Below are 12,366 nucleotides of genomic sequence, written 5' to 3' on the forward strand. Positions count from 1 at the left end.
TGAAACTATGGTTAAAGAACTTAGATTATGGTTAACGGATTGATTCATTTTTTTTAAAATCCTAACTTTCTATTTTTGAACATTATTGTTTTAGTGCATAACTGCACGATTTTAACCCAAACACCCCTAAAATTTAAATTTGAAACTTAAAGGAGACATTCCATAGAGTATATTACTTTTGATTTTTGTTTAATTTTTTTTTGACCCCTATAAAAGTGTGTGGAAATTTATGAACAAGATTGAATATTATGTTGAATATTAAAATTTGGATTAGAATCTATTTTGACTCTCAATTGACACATACCATCAAACGCGGTCACTTTAGATTCAGAAATTTTATGAGCCCCTCGTTCCCGTTAAAAGGCCTTAACTCTCCACAACTGACTGCATTCTAACATCTAGTCTAGCGTTAGCGAGGTTGAATCATAAGTGAAAAGAGGTAGGGTTGTCTTGCATCTTCCTAACCCCTCTAGTAAGAATCAAACACTCCACCTTACCCCCATAAATCTTAAAGAGCATAAAGAAAAGGCTTATATAGTTTATATAAAAATTTAATGTCTTGCAAATCCAATAAATGTTGCAAGGTTTTTAAGCCGAGACTATCCAATAGCAAGTCATATTGGTAGTCGAGGTGACGCATAAAAAACGTATGGGCGTACGAGACAAATTTTCTCTGTACGTTTTCCATGCGTTTAACGTATAAGCTACACCCACTCCAGGCAAGAAACCATACAATAGACGAGATCTGACTAAGGTGAGATATAGTAGTCTGAAGTGTTTCAGGGATTTAAGTGGTCGACAGATCTTTAATGCAGCACCGAGTGTGCGTCGACAGCGATTAACTGTTTGAGTAATATGCTCGCAAAACAGAAGAGCTCTATCAAACACAACTCCGAGATCGGTGACGAGTAACCGTCGTGGTATTGGTAATCGTGCGATGGAGTAGGTAGCGTGTATCTCTCTACAAATTCTACGCGTGAATGTGACGTTAACAGACTTGGCAGGATTTATTGGGAGGTTGTTGTAGTTGCACCATGATGCAATAGCATCTAAGTCTAATTGTAGATTTGCACTGTCTGCGCGGTTGTTAATTGAATTGCATATCTTATGATCGTCGGCAAATGCAATTAGTTAGAGTGTTTTATGCAATATTGCAAATCATAAATATATATGTTGAATAGGAAGGGCCTTAGAGAGGACCCCTGCGGAACTCCGCATGCTACTTGATAGGAAATGTTCGTTATGTCGGAATTAATTTTAAGTACGTTAACTGTATGTGAAAAGTAGGAGCGAAACCATCCCAGCAAGCCAGGGCGCACACCCAAAATGAGCATCTTTTCCAAAAGAAAATGGTGGGAAACACGATCGAAAGCCTTGGCCAGGTCGAGGTAAACGACGTCGACCTGACCACGGCACTCGACAGCAGGGGCGACATAGTCCATAAAGACGGATAAGTTGGTGTCTACACTTCTTCCCGGCAGAAAGCCATGTTGACAATCATTAGGAAAGAGCTGGAACCACTTCTGCAATTTGGTGTGAACTACCATGTCGAATAATTTGGCCAGAGTGCAAAGGAGTGAAATGGGACCATAGTTTTTAATGTCGCATGTAGGACCAGATTTATAAATAGGCACGACCACCGCCCTCTTCCACGTTGTGGGGAACACACCACTTCGAAGTGATTGATTAAAAATGTGGTCCAGGGCTGGTAGAAGGAGATCAACACAGCCTTTAATAATTAGAGCCGGTATGTTGTCCGTGCCAGTGGAAAATTTGTTTGGGAGTTTTAAAATTGCCTGGTAGATATCCCTCTGAGTGATAACAATGGAACAAAGCGTGTGGTGTGGTAGGCTAGTAGTGACAGGGTCGTATAGCCCATTGGGAGGAGTCCCGTCATTGGAAATGCGTGAAAAATGATCCTCGGAGAGTGAACCAAGTTCCTCGGAATCTGAAATCATGGCCTTATCAACCTTCAGCGATATACAATGAGATCTGTCCTTAACATTTCCATTGACGAAGTTCCAGAATTTCTTAGGGTGGTGGAGTGCACCTTGGCAGACCCTTTCACCATCGGAATGTATATCCCTTGTCGTATATCGGCGGACAAGCGCCCTGTGGTGCTTGTATGAAATGAATTCTTGTAAGACGTGAGTACGCTTGTATTTTCTATAGAAATACTTTTTCCGCCTTATGGCGGCGCGCAATTCAGGAGAGTACCAGTGGGGGAAAGCAGACTTTCCACTCGCAGTGAGAATAGGAATGGCCGCATTCATGGCGCCATGAATGTAGGCTGTCAGTAATTCCGCACATCACTGGAATCCGTGATGCACGACCAATCCGAATCGCGCAGCGTGTCATAAAGTAAAGTGTAATCACCCCTTTTGTACTTATAGCACGGCTTCGCTCTTCTCGTGTGTTGGGTTAATTTGACAGGGTAAGTGACCACAAAGGGTGGATGATAGGTGTCGATACGAACCATGGGTTCATCTAGCATTGAGATATCTAAATTATTTACATTAGCCAAGCAGAGGCCCAGCACAAATTGGTGCAGATTGTAAAAATAACATAATTCAAATATGTAAGTAGCTTTTTAGCAGTAAGGGAGGTGCAACCCATAGTGCCATTAATAGCCCAATTAATTCCAGGAATATTGAAATCACCCAGAAGTAAGAAGTTTGTGTCCTGTTGGGGCAGCTCTTTAAGCAGGCGTAATATGCATTTATAATAACGCTCATCGTCAGTTGCGAGAGGAAAATAAGCAACACCAATTAGTAGAACCTCACCAGAGGTTATTTTTACCTGGATAAAAACACACTACGTGACACCCTCCAGATCATGACGCCTAGAGCTAAAGTAGGAATTTTTAATCTCAGTAAGGGCACCACCACCCCGAGCATTCTTATACTCATGATCGGGTCGATCACTCCTATAGACTGTATAATTGTCCGGAAAATAGTTATTAGTAAAGTGATCTTGGTTAAGACAAGTTTCGGTCAAACAAATTTTATCAAAATCATGTGAAATCACATTGTTCAAAAATGCATCGCATTTCGTCCTCAAACCACGTACATTCTGGTAGGCGATGTTGAGGGCCTCCATTATTCATCAACATTTGATTCCGGAGGGTTGGTCTCCGAGCAATGATTGTGTTCAGGGCGTGGGACACCGTTGAAAGGAGAGATTATACAGTTTTCGGACCATATGGTAGGATCGCTTAGTAGGGTAAATTCTGTTTGGTCCGTGCACGTTACATAGAAAAATGAATGAGAAGCCGTAGGACTCTTTGATTTAAGTCGGATACATTGGCCTGTGTGAATTTGGTTGTCTTCCCGCAGGATAGTCTGGAGTTCCGCCGACAAGAGGGACTTCTCAAGGCAACTCACAATTAGGCCCTTTGGAGTAGCCTTCGTTGCAGTCTTGATACGAGACGTATTGGCCAACCCTGTTTGCACTGGTATGCGAACGCGGGTGGTAGGAATGCTTGGCCGGTTCGTGGGGGGCACGTGGGTAGCCAGGTTAGCAGCCGCAGTCTTGGTTGGAGGCCGGAGCCACGGCTGGGCCATTGGGTTAAGCAGTAGAAGGGCAGGTCGAGCAAGGGGACCAGCGATGGGTAGGCGTAGTGAGGAACTGTTGGTGTGATGTGGTTGGAGGGCAGCGGCTCGAAGTTCAGCGTTCTCCTTTTCCAGAGCTATTATCTTGGAGTCAAGTGTTGCTACTTGGGTTTGTAGGGAATCGAGTTTCGATAAGATAACATCGAGAACAGAATTGGGTTCTCGTGTGAAACTATCCACCTACAGAATGTTGTGGAGAGCATCGTGAAGATCGGTGAGTGTAATAGGTTCCGAACGTGTTTCACAGGTACCGCTACTGGAAGTCCTGACAGTGAACTTGCAATGCTGGCCGGTATAAGACGATTTGTTAGTGCAATCCTTGTGAACCCAGCGTTTACAATTTCCAGTGCAATCCAAACACTTTTGCTTGCCAAAGAACTGCGCTTCGCAAACCCCACAGGTATCCCTTGAACCCGCCATCCGTGAGCAGACGACGGTGGAGGTGTGAGCAAGTTCTGGGACAATTTTAATTATAATAACATAATAAAATAGCTTCAGCAGCAAGTGCGAGTTTGAGTGGAATTTCAAATTCCAGCGACGAGTCGAGCGACGACTCGAGAGATTCCAAAAATAACGATGGAACCGATTCAGGCGGTAAGGCTACTACGATCGCTTAATTTTTAACATAAACTAAAAAAATTGCAAGTAAAGTAATAATTTTCTAACAATCATTCTTTTAGCAGCTTCGAATCAAAGAAGCATTGATAACAAATTTCAAAATAGTGCAGAGGAAAAAAGTGGGGACGAAGACGAAATAAGAACGACATCATCGGAAATAGTAGAAACAAGTTGGGAAAACCAAAATATTACCTCTCCGTGTCGAGAAGATTATATAACCAAGTTTCCGACACACAAAATTAAGCTGTAATATTCCACTCGTACCACCATTTAAAGCTCAATAGAAAGACAATGAGTTTATATTTCAATTTATATTTATTTATATTAATATTTTCTTTTCATAACCATTTAAACTGAACCAAGTACAACGAACTTATCAATTATACTACAAACTCATTAATTGTGCAACATCAATAATTTAGTAACAATGGCATTAATTGCGCAACATCAATAATTTAGTAACAAAGTAATACATTCAACAACAAAATTTAATATCATGGCTTCAGATGTTAAAGAAGCCAATAATGAAGCCCTGGCGATAATTGTTGCTTCCTGTAAGTTCTGTTCTCTAGAGGAATGAATGTTGGTACTTAAAAAAATAGGGATTTCCAACCCAATATTAACTGAATAAAGATACTTTCATTTCGTAAAAGGACGTCACAAGTAATTTACTGCAATAGTGGATCTATCATGAAAATATCCCAGAATTGGCACACATTCCTGGAGACAAAATGCCATTTAGATTTTACACTCGCACCAATGTTACTACGTTTAGATAATTTCCTCTCTCACAATCTTTTGAGAAATGGCTGTGAACGTGACTTTATACCATACATCCAGTGACTTTGCCCGAAGCTTGGTTTTTGGCCAAGACTTACTAAACGGGATCGTTTGGGAAATGGCAGCGAACGTCATTTTTGGAACAGATTTGAATTTATGCCACACATCCAGTGACTCACCCGATGCTCGATTTTTGGCCAAGACTTACTAAACGGGATCGTTTGGGAAATGGCTGTGAACGTCACTTTATACCATACATCCAGTGACTTTGCCCGATGCTCGGTTTTTGGCCAAGACTTACTAAACGGGATCGTTTGGGAAATGGCTGTGAACGTCACTTTATACCATACATCCAGTGACTTTGCCCGAAGCTCGGTTTTTGACCAAGACTTACTAAACGGGATCGTTTGGGAAATGGTTGTGAACGTAATTTTTGTCCCACATCGACTAAAGCAGTAAATTATTTTCAATTAAACGCAATTTATCAATTTTGAATCCACTATCAGTCGCCTAGAAATCCTCAATTAGTTCAAATTCCTGACATTAACATACATCTAGACAACAGAACTTGAAGGACAACAACAACGTTCATTGATACAGAAATCCCAGTAGCTAGAGCGCCATGAAACCAAATGAGACCTGAAAACAATTGAATAGCAACTTTACATAACCACCCCCAGCCCCCACAACAAAAAGTAACAATCGGGAGTGTTCACCCTCTTAATTACGTAACAAACTGCTTTAACCCCCTGTTTAGTAGTATTTTGAGACAAAAAATTTCCTGGTCTATTTCTCTCTAAATCATAAGAAATAAGTCGACATTTTAGTGGTAATTCTAATAAGAAATGTCTTCCATAATAAATATATACTATCTAAAAGGTTTTTAGGTCAAATTATGATTTGTTACGTAACATTGCCTGGACCCCCCCCTCCTCCAATCCTTCTCATGACACGTAATTCGTGAACAGCCCCAAAACTATTTATTCCACACAGGAATATTGCAATTTGAATCAAGGATCGTCCTTGTTTGAATTAACACAGAATTCCTTATTCCACACAGGAATATTGCAATTTGAATCAAGGATCGTCCTTGTTTGAATTAACACAGAATTCCTTATTCCACACAGGAATATTGCAATTTGAATCAAGGATCGTCCTTGTTTGAATTAACACAGAATTCCTTATTCCACACAGGAATATTGCAATTTGAATCAAGGATCGTCCTTGTTTGAATTAACACAGAATTCCTTATTCCACACAGGAATATTGCAATTTGAATCAAGGATCGTCCTTGTTTGAATTAACACAGAATTCCTTATTCCACACAGGAATATTGCAATTTGAATCAAGGATCGTCCTTGTTTGAATTAACACAGAATACCTTATTCCACACAGGAATATTGCAATTTGAATCAAGGATCGTCCTTGTTTGAATTAACACAGAATACCTTATTCCACACAGGAATATTGCAATTTGAATCAAGGATCGTCCTTGTTTGAATTAACACAGAATTCCTCATTCCACACCGGAATATTGCAATTTGAATCAAGGATCGTCCTTGTTTGAATTAGCAAGTCGGCTAATGGAACCCCAGAGTTAAAGGGCGTTTTGCAAGCCATTTAGCAAGTTGGCTAATGGAACCCCAGAGTTAAAGGGCTTTTTTGCAAGCCATTTAGCAAGTTGGCTAATGGAACCCCAGAGTTAAAGGGCGTTTTTGCAAGCCATTTAGCAAGTTGGCTAATGGAACCCCAGAGTTAAAGGGCTTTTTTGCAAGCCATTTAGCAAGTTGGCTAATGGAACCCCAGAGTTAAAGGGCTTTTTGCAAGCCATTTAGCAAGTTGGCTAATGGAACCCCAGAGTTAAAGGGCGTTTTTGCAAGCCATTTAGCAAGTTGGCTAATGGAACCCCAGAGTTAAAGGGCGTTTTTGCAAGCCATTTAGCAAGTTGGCTAATGGAACCCCAGAGTTAAAGGGCGTTTTTGCAAGCCATTTAGCAAGTTGGCTAATGGAACCCCAGAGTTAAAGGGCTTTTTTGCAAGCCATTTAGCAAGTTGGCTAATGGAACCCCAGAGTTAAAGGGCGTTTTTGCAAGCCATTTAGCAAGTTGGCTAATGGAACCCCAGAGTTAAAGGGCTTTTTTGCAAGCCATTTAGCAAGTTGGCTAATGGAACCCCAGAGTTAAAGGGCTTTTTGCAAGCCATTTAGCAAGTTGGCTAATGGAACCCCAGAGTTAAAGGGCGTTTTTGCAAGCCATTTAGCAAGTTGGCTAATGGAACCCCAGAGTTAAAGGGCGTTTTTGCAAGCCATTTAGCAAGTTGGCTAATGGAACCCCAGAGTTAAAGGGCGTTTTTGCAAGCCATTTAGCAAGTTGGCTAATGGAACCCCAGAGTTAAAGGGCGTTTTTGCAAGCCATTTAGCAAGTTGGCTAATGGAACCCCAGAGTTAAAGGGCGTTTTTGCGAGCCATTTAGCAAGTTGGCTAATGGAACCCCAGAGTTAAAGGGCTTTTTTGCAAGCCATTTAGCAAGTTGGCTAATGGAACCCCAGAGTTAAAGGGCGTTTTTGCAAGCCATTTAGGAAGTTGGCTAATGGAACCCCAGAGTTAAAGGGCGTTTTTGCAAGCCATTTAGCAAGTTGGCTTATGGAACCCCAGAGTTAAAGGGCGTTTTTGCAAGCCATTTAGCAAGTTGGCTAATGGAACCCCAGAGTTAAAGGGCGTTTTTGCAAGCCATTTAGCAAGTTGGCTAATGGAACCCCAGAGTTAAAGGGCTTTTTTGCAAGCCATTTAGCAAGTTGGCTAATGGAACCCCAGAGTTAAAGGGCGTTTTTGCAAGCCATTTAGCAAGTTGGCTAATGGAACCCCAGAGTTAAAGGGCGTTTTTGCAAGCCATTTAGCAAGTTGGCTAATGGAACTCCAGAGTTAAAGGGCGTTTTTGCAAGCCATTTAGCAAGTTGGCTAATGGAACCCCAGAGTTAAAGGGCGTTTTTGCAAGCCATTTAGCAAGTTGGCTAATGGAACCCCAGAGTTAAAGGGCTTTTTTGCAAGCCATTTAGCAAGTTGGCTAATGGAACCCCAGAGTTAAAGGGCGTTTTTGCAAGCCATTTAGCAAGTTGGCTAATGGAACCCCAGAGTTAAAGGGCTTTTTTGCAAGCCATTTAGCAAGTTGGCTAATGGAACCCCAGAGTTAAAGGGCGTTTTTGCAAGCCATTTAGCAAGTTGGCTAATGGAACCCCAGAGTTAAAGGGCTTTTTTGCAAGCCATTTAGCAAGTTGGCTAATGGAACCCCAGAGTTAAAGGGCTTTTTTGCAAGCCATTTAGCAAGTTGGCTAATGGAACCCCAGAGTTAAAGGGCTTTTTTGCAAGCCATTTAGCAAGTTGGCTAATGGAACCCCAGAGTTAAAGGGCGTTTTTGCAAGCCATTTAGCAAGTTGGCTAATGGAACCCCAGAGTTAAAGGGCGTTTTTGCAAGCCATTTAGCAAGTTGGCTAATGGAACCCCAGAGTTAAAGGGCGTTTTTGCAAGCCATTTAGCAAGTTGGCTAATGGAACCCCAGAGTTAAAGGGCGTTTTTGCGAGCCATTTAGCAAGTTGGCTAATGGAACCCCAGAGTTAAAGGGCTTTTTTGCAAGCCATTTAGCAAGTTGGCTAATGGAACCCCAGAGTTAAAGGGCTTTTTTGCGAGCCATTTAGCAAGTTGGCTAATGGAACCCCAGAGTTAAAGGGCGTTTTTGCGAGCCATTTAGCAAGTTGGCTAATGGAACCCCAGAGTTAAAGGGCGTTTTTGCAAGCCATTTAGCAAGTTGGCTAATGGAACCCCAGAGTTAAAGGGCGTTTTTGCAAGCCATTTAGCAAGTTGGCTAATGGAACCCCAGAGTTAAAGGGCGTTTTTGCAAGCCATTTAGCAAGTTGGCTAATGGAACCCCAGAGTTAAAGGGCTTTTTTGCAAGCCATTTAGCAAGTTGGCTAATGGAACCCCAGAGTTAAAGGGCGTTTTTGCAAGCCATTTAGCAAGTTGGCTAATGGAACCCCAGAGTTAAAGGGCTTTTTTGCAAGCCATTTAGCAAGTTGGCTAATGGAACCCCAGAGTTAAAGGGCTTTTTTGCAAGCCATTTAGCAAGTTGGCTAATGGAACCCCAGAGTTAAAGGGCTTTTTTGCAAGCCATTTAGCAAGTTGGCTAATGGAACCCCAGAGTTAAAGGGCGTTTTTGCAAGCCATTTAGCAAGTTGGCTAATGGAACCCCAGAGTTAAAGGGCGTTTTTGCAAGCCATTTAGCAAGTTGGCTAATGGAACCCCAGAGTTAAAGGGCGTTTTTGCAAGCCATTTAGCAAGTTGGCTAATGGAACCCCAGAGTTAAAGGGCGTTTTTGCGAGCCATTTAGCAAGTTGGCTAATGGAACCCCAGAGTTAAAGGGCTTTTTTGCAAGCCATTTAGCAAGTTGGCTAATGGAACCCCAGAGTTAAAGGGCTTTTTTGCAAGCCATTTAGCAAGTTGGCTAATGGAACCCCAGAGTTAAAGGGCGTTTTTGCAAGCCATTTAGCAAGTTGGCTTATGGAACCCCAGAGTTAAAGGGCGTTTTTGCAAGCCATTTAGCAAGTTGGCTTATGGAACCCCAGATTTAAAGGGCGTTTTTGCAAGCCATTTAGCAAGTTGGCTAATGGAACCCCAGAGTTAAAGGGCGTTTTTGCAAGCCATTTAGCAAGTTGGCTAATGGAACCCCAGAGTTAAAGGGCTTTTTTGCAAGCCATTTAGCAAGTTGGCTAATGGAACCCCAGAGTTAAAGGGCGTTTTTGCAAGCCATTTAGCAAGTTGGCTAATGGAACCCCAGAGTTAAAGGGCGTTTTTGCAAGCCATTTAGCAAGTTGGCTAATGGAACCCCAGAGTTAAAGGGCGTTTTTGCAAGCCATTTAGCAAGTTGGCTAATGGAACCCCAGAGTTAAAGGGCTTTTTTGCAAGCCATTTAGCAAGTTGGCTAATGGAACCCCAGAGTTAAAGGGCTTTTTTGCAAGCCATTTAGCAAGTTGGCTAATGGAACCCCAGAGTTAAAGGGCGTTTTTGCAAGCCATTTAGCAAGTTGGCTAATGGAACCCCAGAGTTAAAGGGCGTTTTTGCAAGCCATTTAGCAAGTTGGCTAATGGAACCCCAGAGTTAAAGGGCGTTTTTGCAAGCCATTTAGCAAGTTGGCTAATGGAACCCCAGAGTTAAAGGGCTTTTTTGCAAGCCATTTAGCAAGTTGGCTAATGGAACCCCAGAGTTAAAGGGCGTTTTTGCAAGCCATTTAGCAAGTTGGCTAATGGAACCCCAGAGTTAAAGGGCGTTTTTGCAAGCCATTTAGCAAGTTGGCTAATGGAACCCCAGAGTTAAAGGGCGTTTTTGCAAGCCATTTAGCAAGTTGGCTAATGGAACCCCAGAGTTAAAGGGCGTTTTTGCAAGCCATTTAGCAAGTTGGCTAATGGAACCCCAGAGTTAAAGGGCGTTTTTGCAAGCCATTTAGCAAGTTGGCTAATGGAACCCCAGAGTTAAAGGGCGTTTTTGCGAGCCATTTAGCAAGTTGGCTAATGGAACCCCAGAGTTAAAGGGCGTTTTTGCGAGCCATTTAGCAAGTTGGCTAATGGAACCCCAGAGTTAAAGGGCTTTTTTGCAAGCCATTTAGCAAGTTGGCTAATGGAACCCCAGAGTTAAAGGGCGTTTTTGCGAGCCATTTAGCAAGTTGGCTAATGGAACCCCAGAGTTAAAGGGCGTTTTTGCAAGCCATTTAGCAAGTTGGCTAATGGAACCCCAGAGTTAAAGGGCGTTTTTGCAAGCCATTTAGCAAGTTGGCTAATGGAACCCCAGAGTTAAAGGGCGTTTTTGCAAGCCATTTAGCAAGTTGGCTAATGGAACCCCAGAGTTAAAGGGCGTTTTTGCAAGCCATTTAGCAAGTTGGCTAATGGAACCCCAGAGTTAAAGGGCGTTTTTGCAAGCCATTTAGCAAGTTGGCTAATGGAACCCCAGAGTTAAAGGGCGTTTTTGCAAGCCATTTAGCAAGTTGGCTAATGGAACCCCAGAGTTAAAGGGCTTTTTTGCAAGCCATTTAGCAAGTTGGCTAATGGAACCCCAGAGTTAAAGGGCTTTTTTGCAAGCCATTTAGCAAGTTGGCTAATGGAACCCCAGAGTTAAAGGGCTTTTTTGCAAGCCATTTAGCAAGTTGGCTAATGGAACCCCAGAGTTAAAGGGCGTTTTTGCAAGCCATTTAGCAAGTTGGCTAATGGAACCCCAGAGTTAAAGGGCGTTTTTGCAAGCCATTTAGCAAGTTGGCTAATGGAACCCCAGAGTTAAAGGGCGTTTTTGCAAGCCATTTAGCAAGTTGGCTAATGGAACCCCAGAGTTAAAGGGCGTTTTTGCAAGCCATTTAGCAAGTTGGCTAATGGAACCCCAGAGTTAAAGGGCTTTTTTGCAAGCCATTTAGCAAGTTGGCTAATGGAACCCCAGAGTTAAAGGGCGTTTTTGCAAGCCATTTAGCAAGTTGGCTAATGGAACCCCAGAGTTAAAGGGCGTTTTTGCAAGCCATTTAGCAAGTTGGCTAATGGAACCCCAGAGTTAAAGGGCGTTTTTGCAAGCCATTTAGCAAGTTGGCTAATGGAACCCCAGAGTTAAAGGGCGTTTTTGCAAGCCATTTAGCAAGTTGGCTAATGGAACCCCAGAGTTAAAGGGCGTTTTTGCAAGCCATTTAGCAAGTTGGCTAATGGAACCCCAGAGTTAAAGGGCGTTTTTGCGAGCCATTTAGCAAGTTGGCTAATGGAACCCCAGAGTTAAAGGGCGTTTTTGCGAGCCATTTAGCAAGTTGGCTAATGGAACCCCAGAGTTAAAGGGCTTTTTTGCAAGCCATTTAGCAAGTTGGCTAATGGAACCCCAGAGTTAAAGGGCGTTTTTGCGAGCCATTTAGCAAGTTGGCTAATGGAACCCCAGAGTTAAAGGGCGTTTTTGCAAGCCATTTAGCAAGTTGGCTAATGGAACCCCAGAGTTAAAGGGCGTTTTTGCAAGCCATTTAGCAAGTTGGCTAATGGAACCCCAGAGTTAAAGGGCGTTTTTGCAAGCCATTTAGCAAGTTGGCTAATGGAACCCCAGAGTTAAAGGGCGTTTTTGCAAGCCATTTAGCAAGTTGGCTAATGGAACCCCAGAGTTAAAGGGCGTTTTTGCAAGCCATTTAGCAAGTTGGCTAATGGAACCCCAGAGTTAAAGGGCGTTTTTGCAAGCCATTTAGCAAGTTGGCTAATGGAACCCCAGAGTTAAAGGGCTTTTTTGCAAGCCATTTAGCAAGTTGGCTAATGGAACCCCAGAGTTAAAGGGCTTTTTTGCAAGCCATTTAGCAAGTTGGCTA

The sequence above is a fragment of the Phalangium opilio genome, unplaced genomic scaffold, assembly GCF_054372755.1.
Source record: "Phalangium opilio isolate 3A_F unplaced genomic scaffold, DU_Popi_V2 ptg000043l_1, whole genome shotgun sequence".
In the NCBI taxonomy this organism is placed as follows: Eukaryota; Metazoa; Arthropoda; class Arachnida; order Opiliones; family Phalangiidae; genus Phalangium; species Phalangium opilio.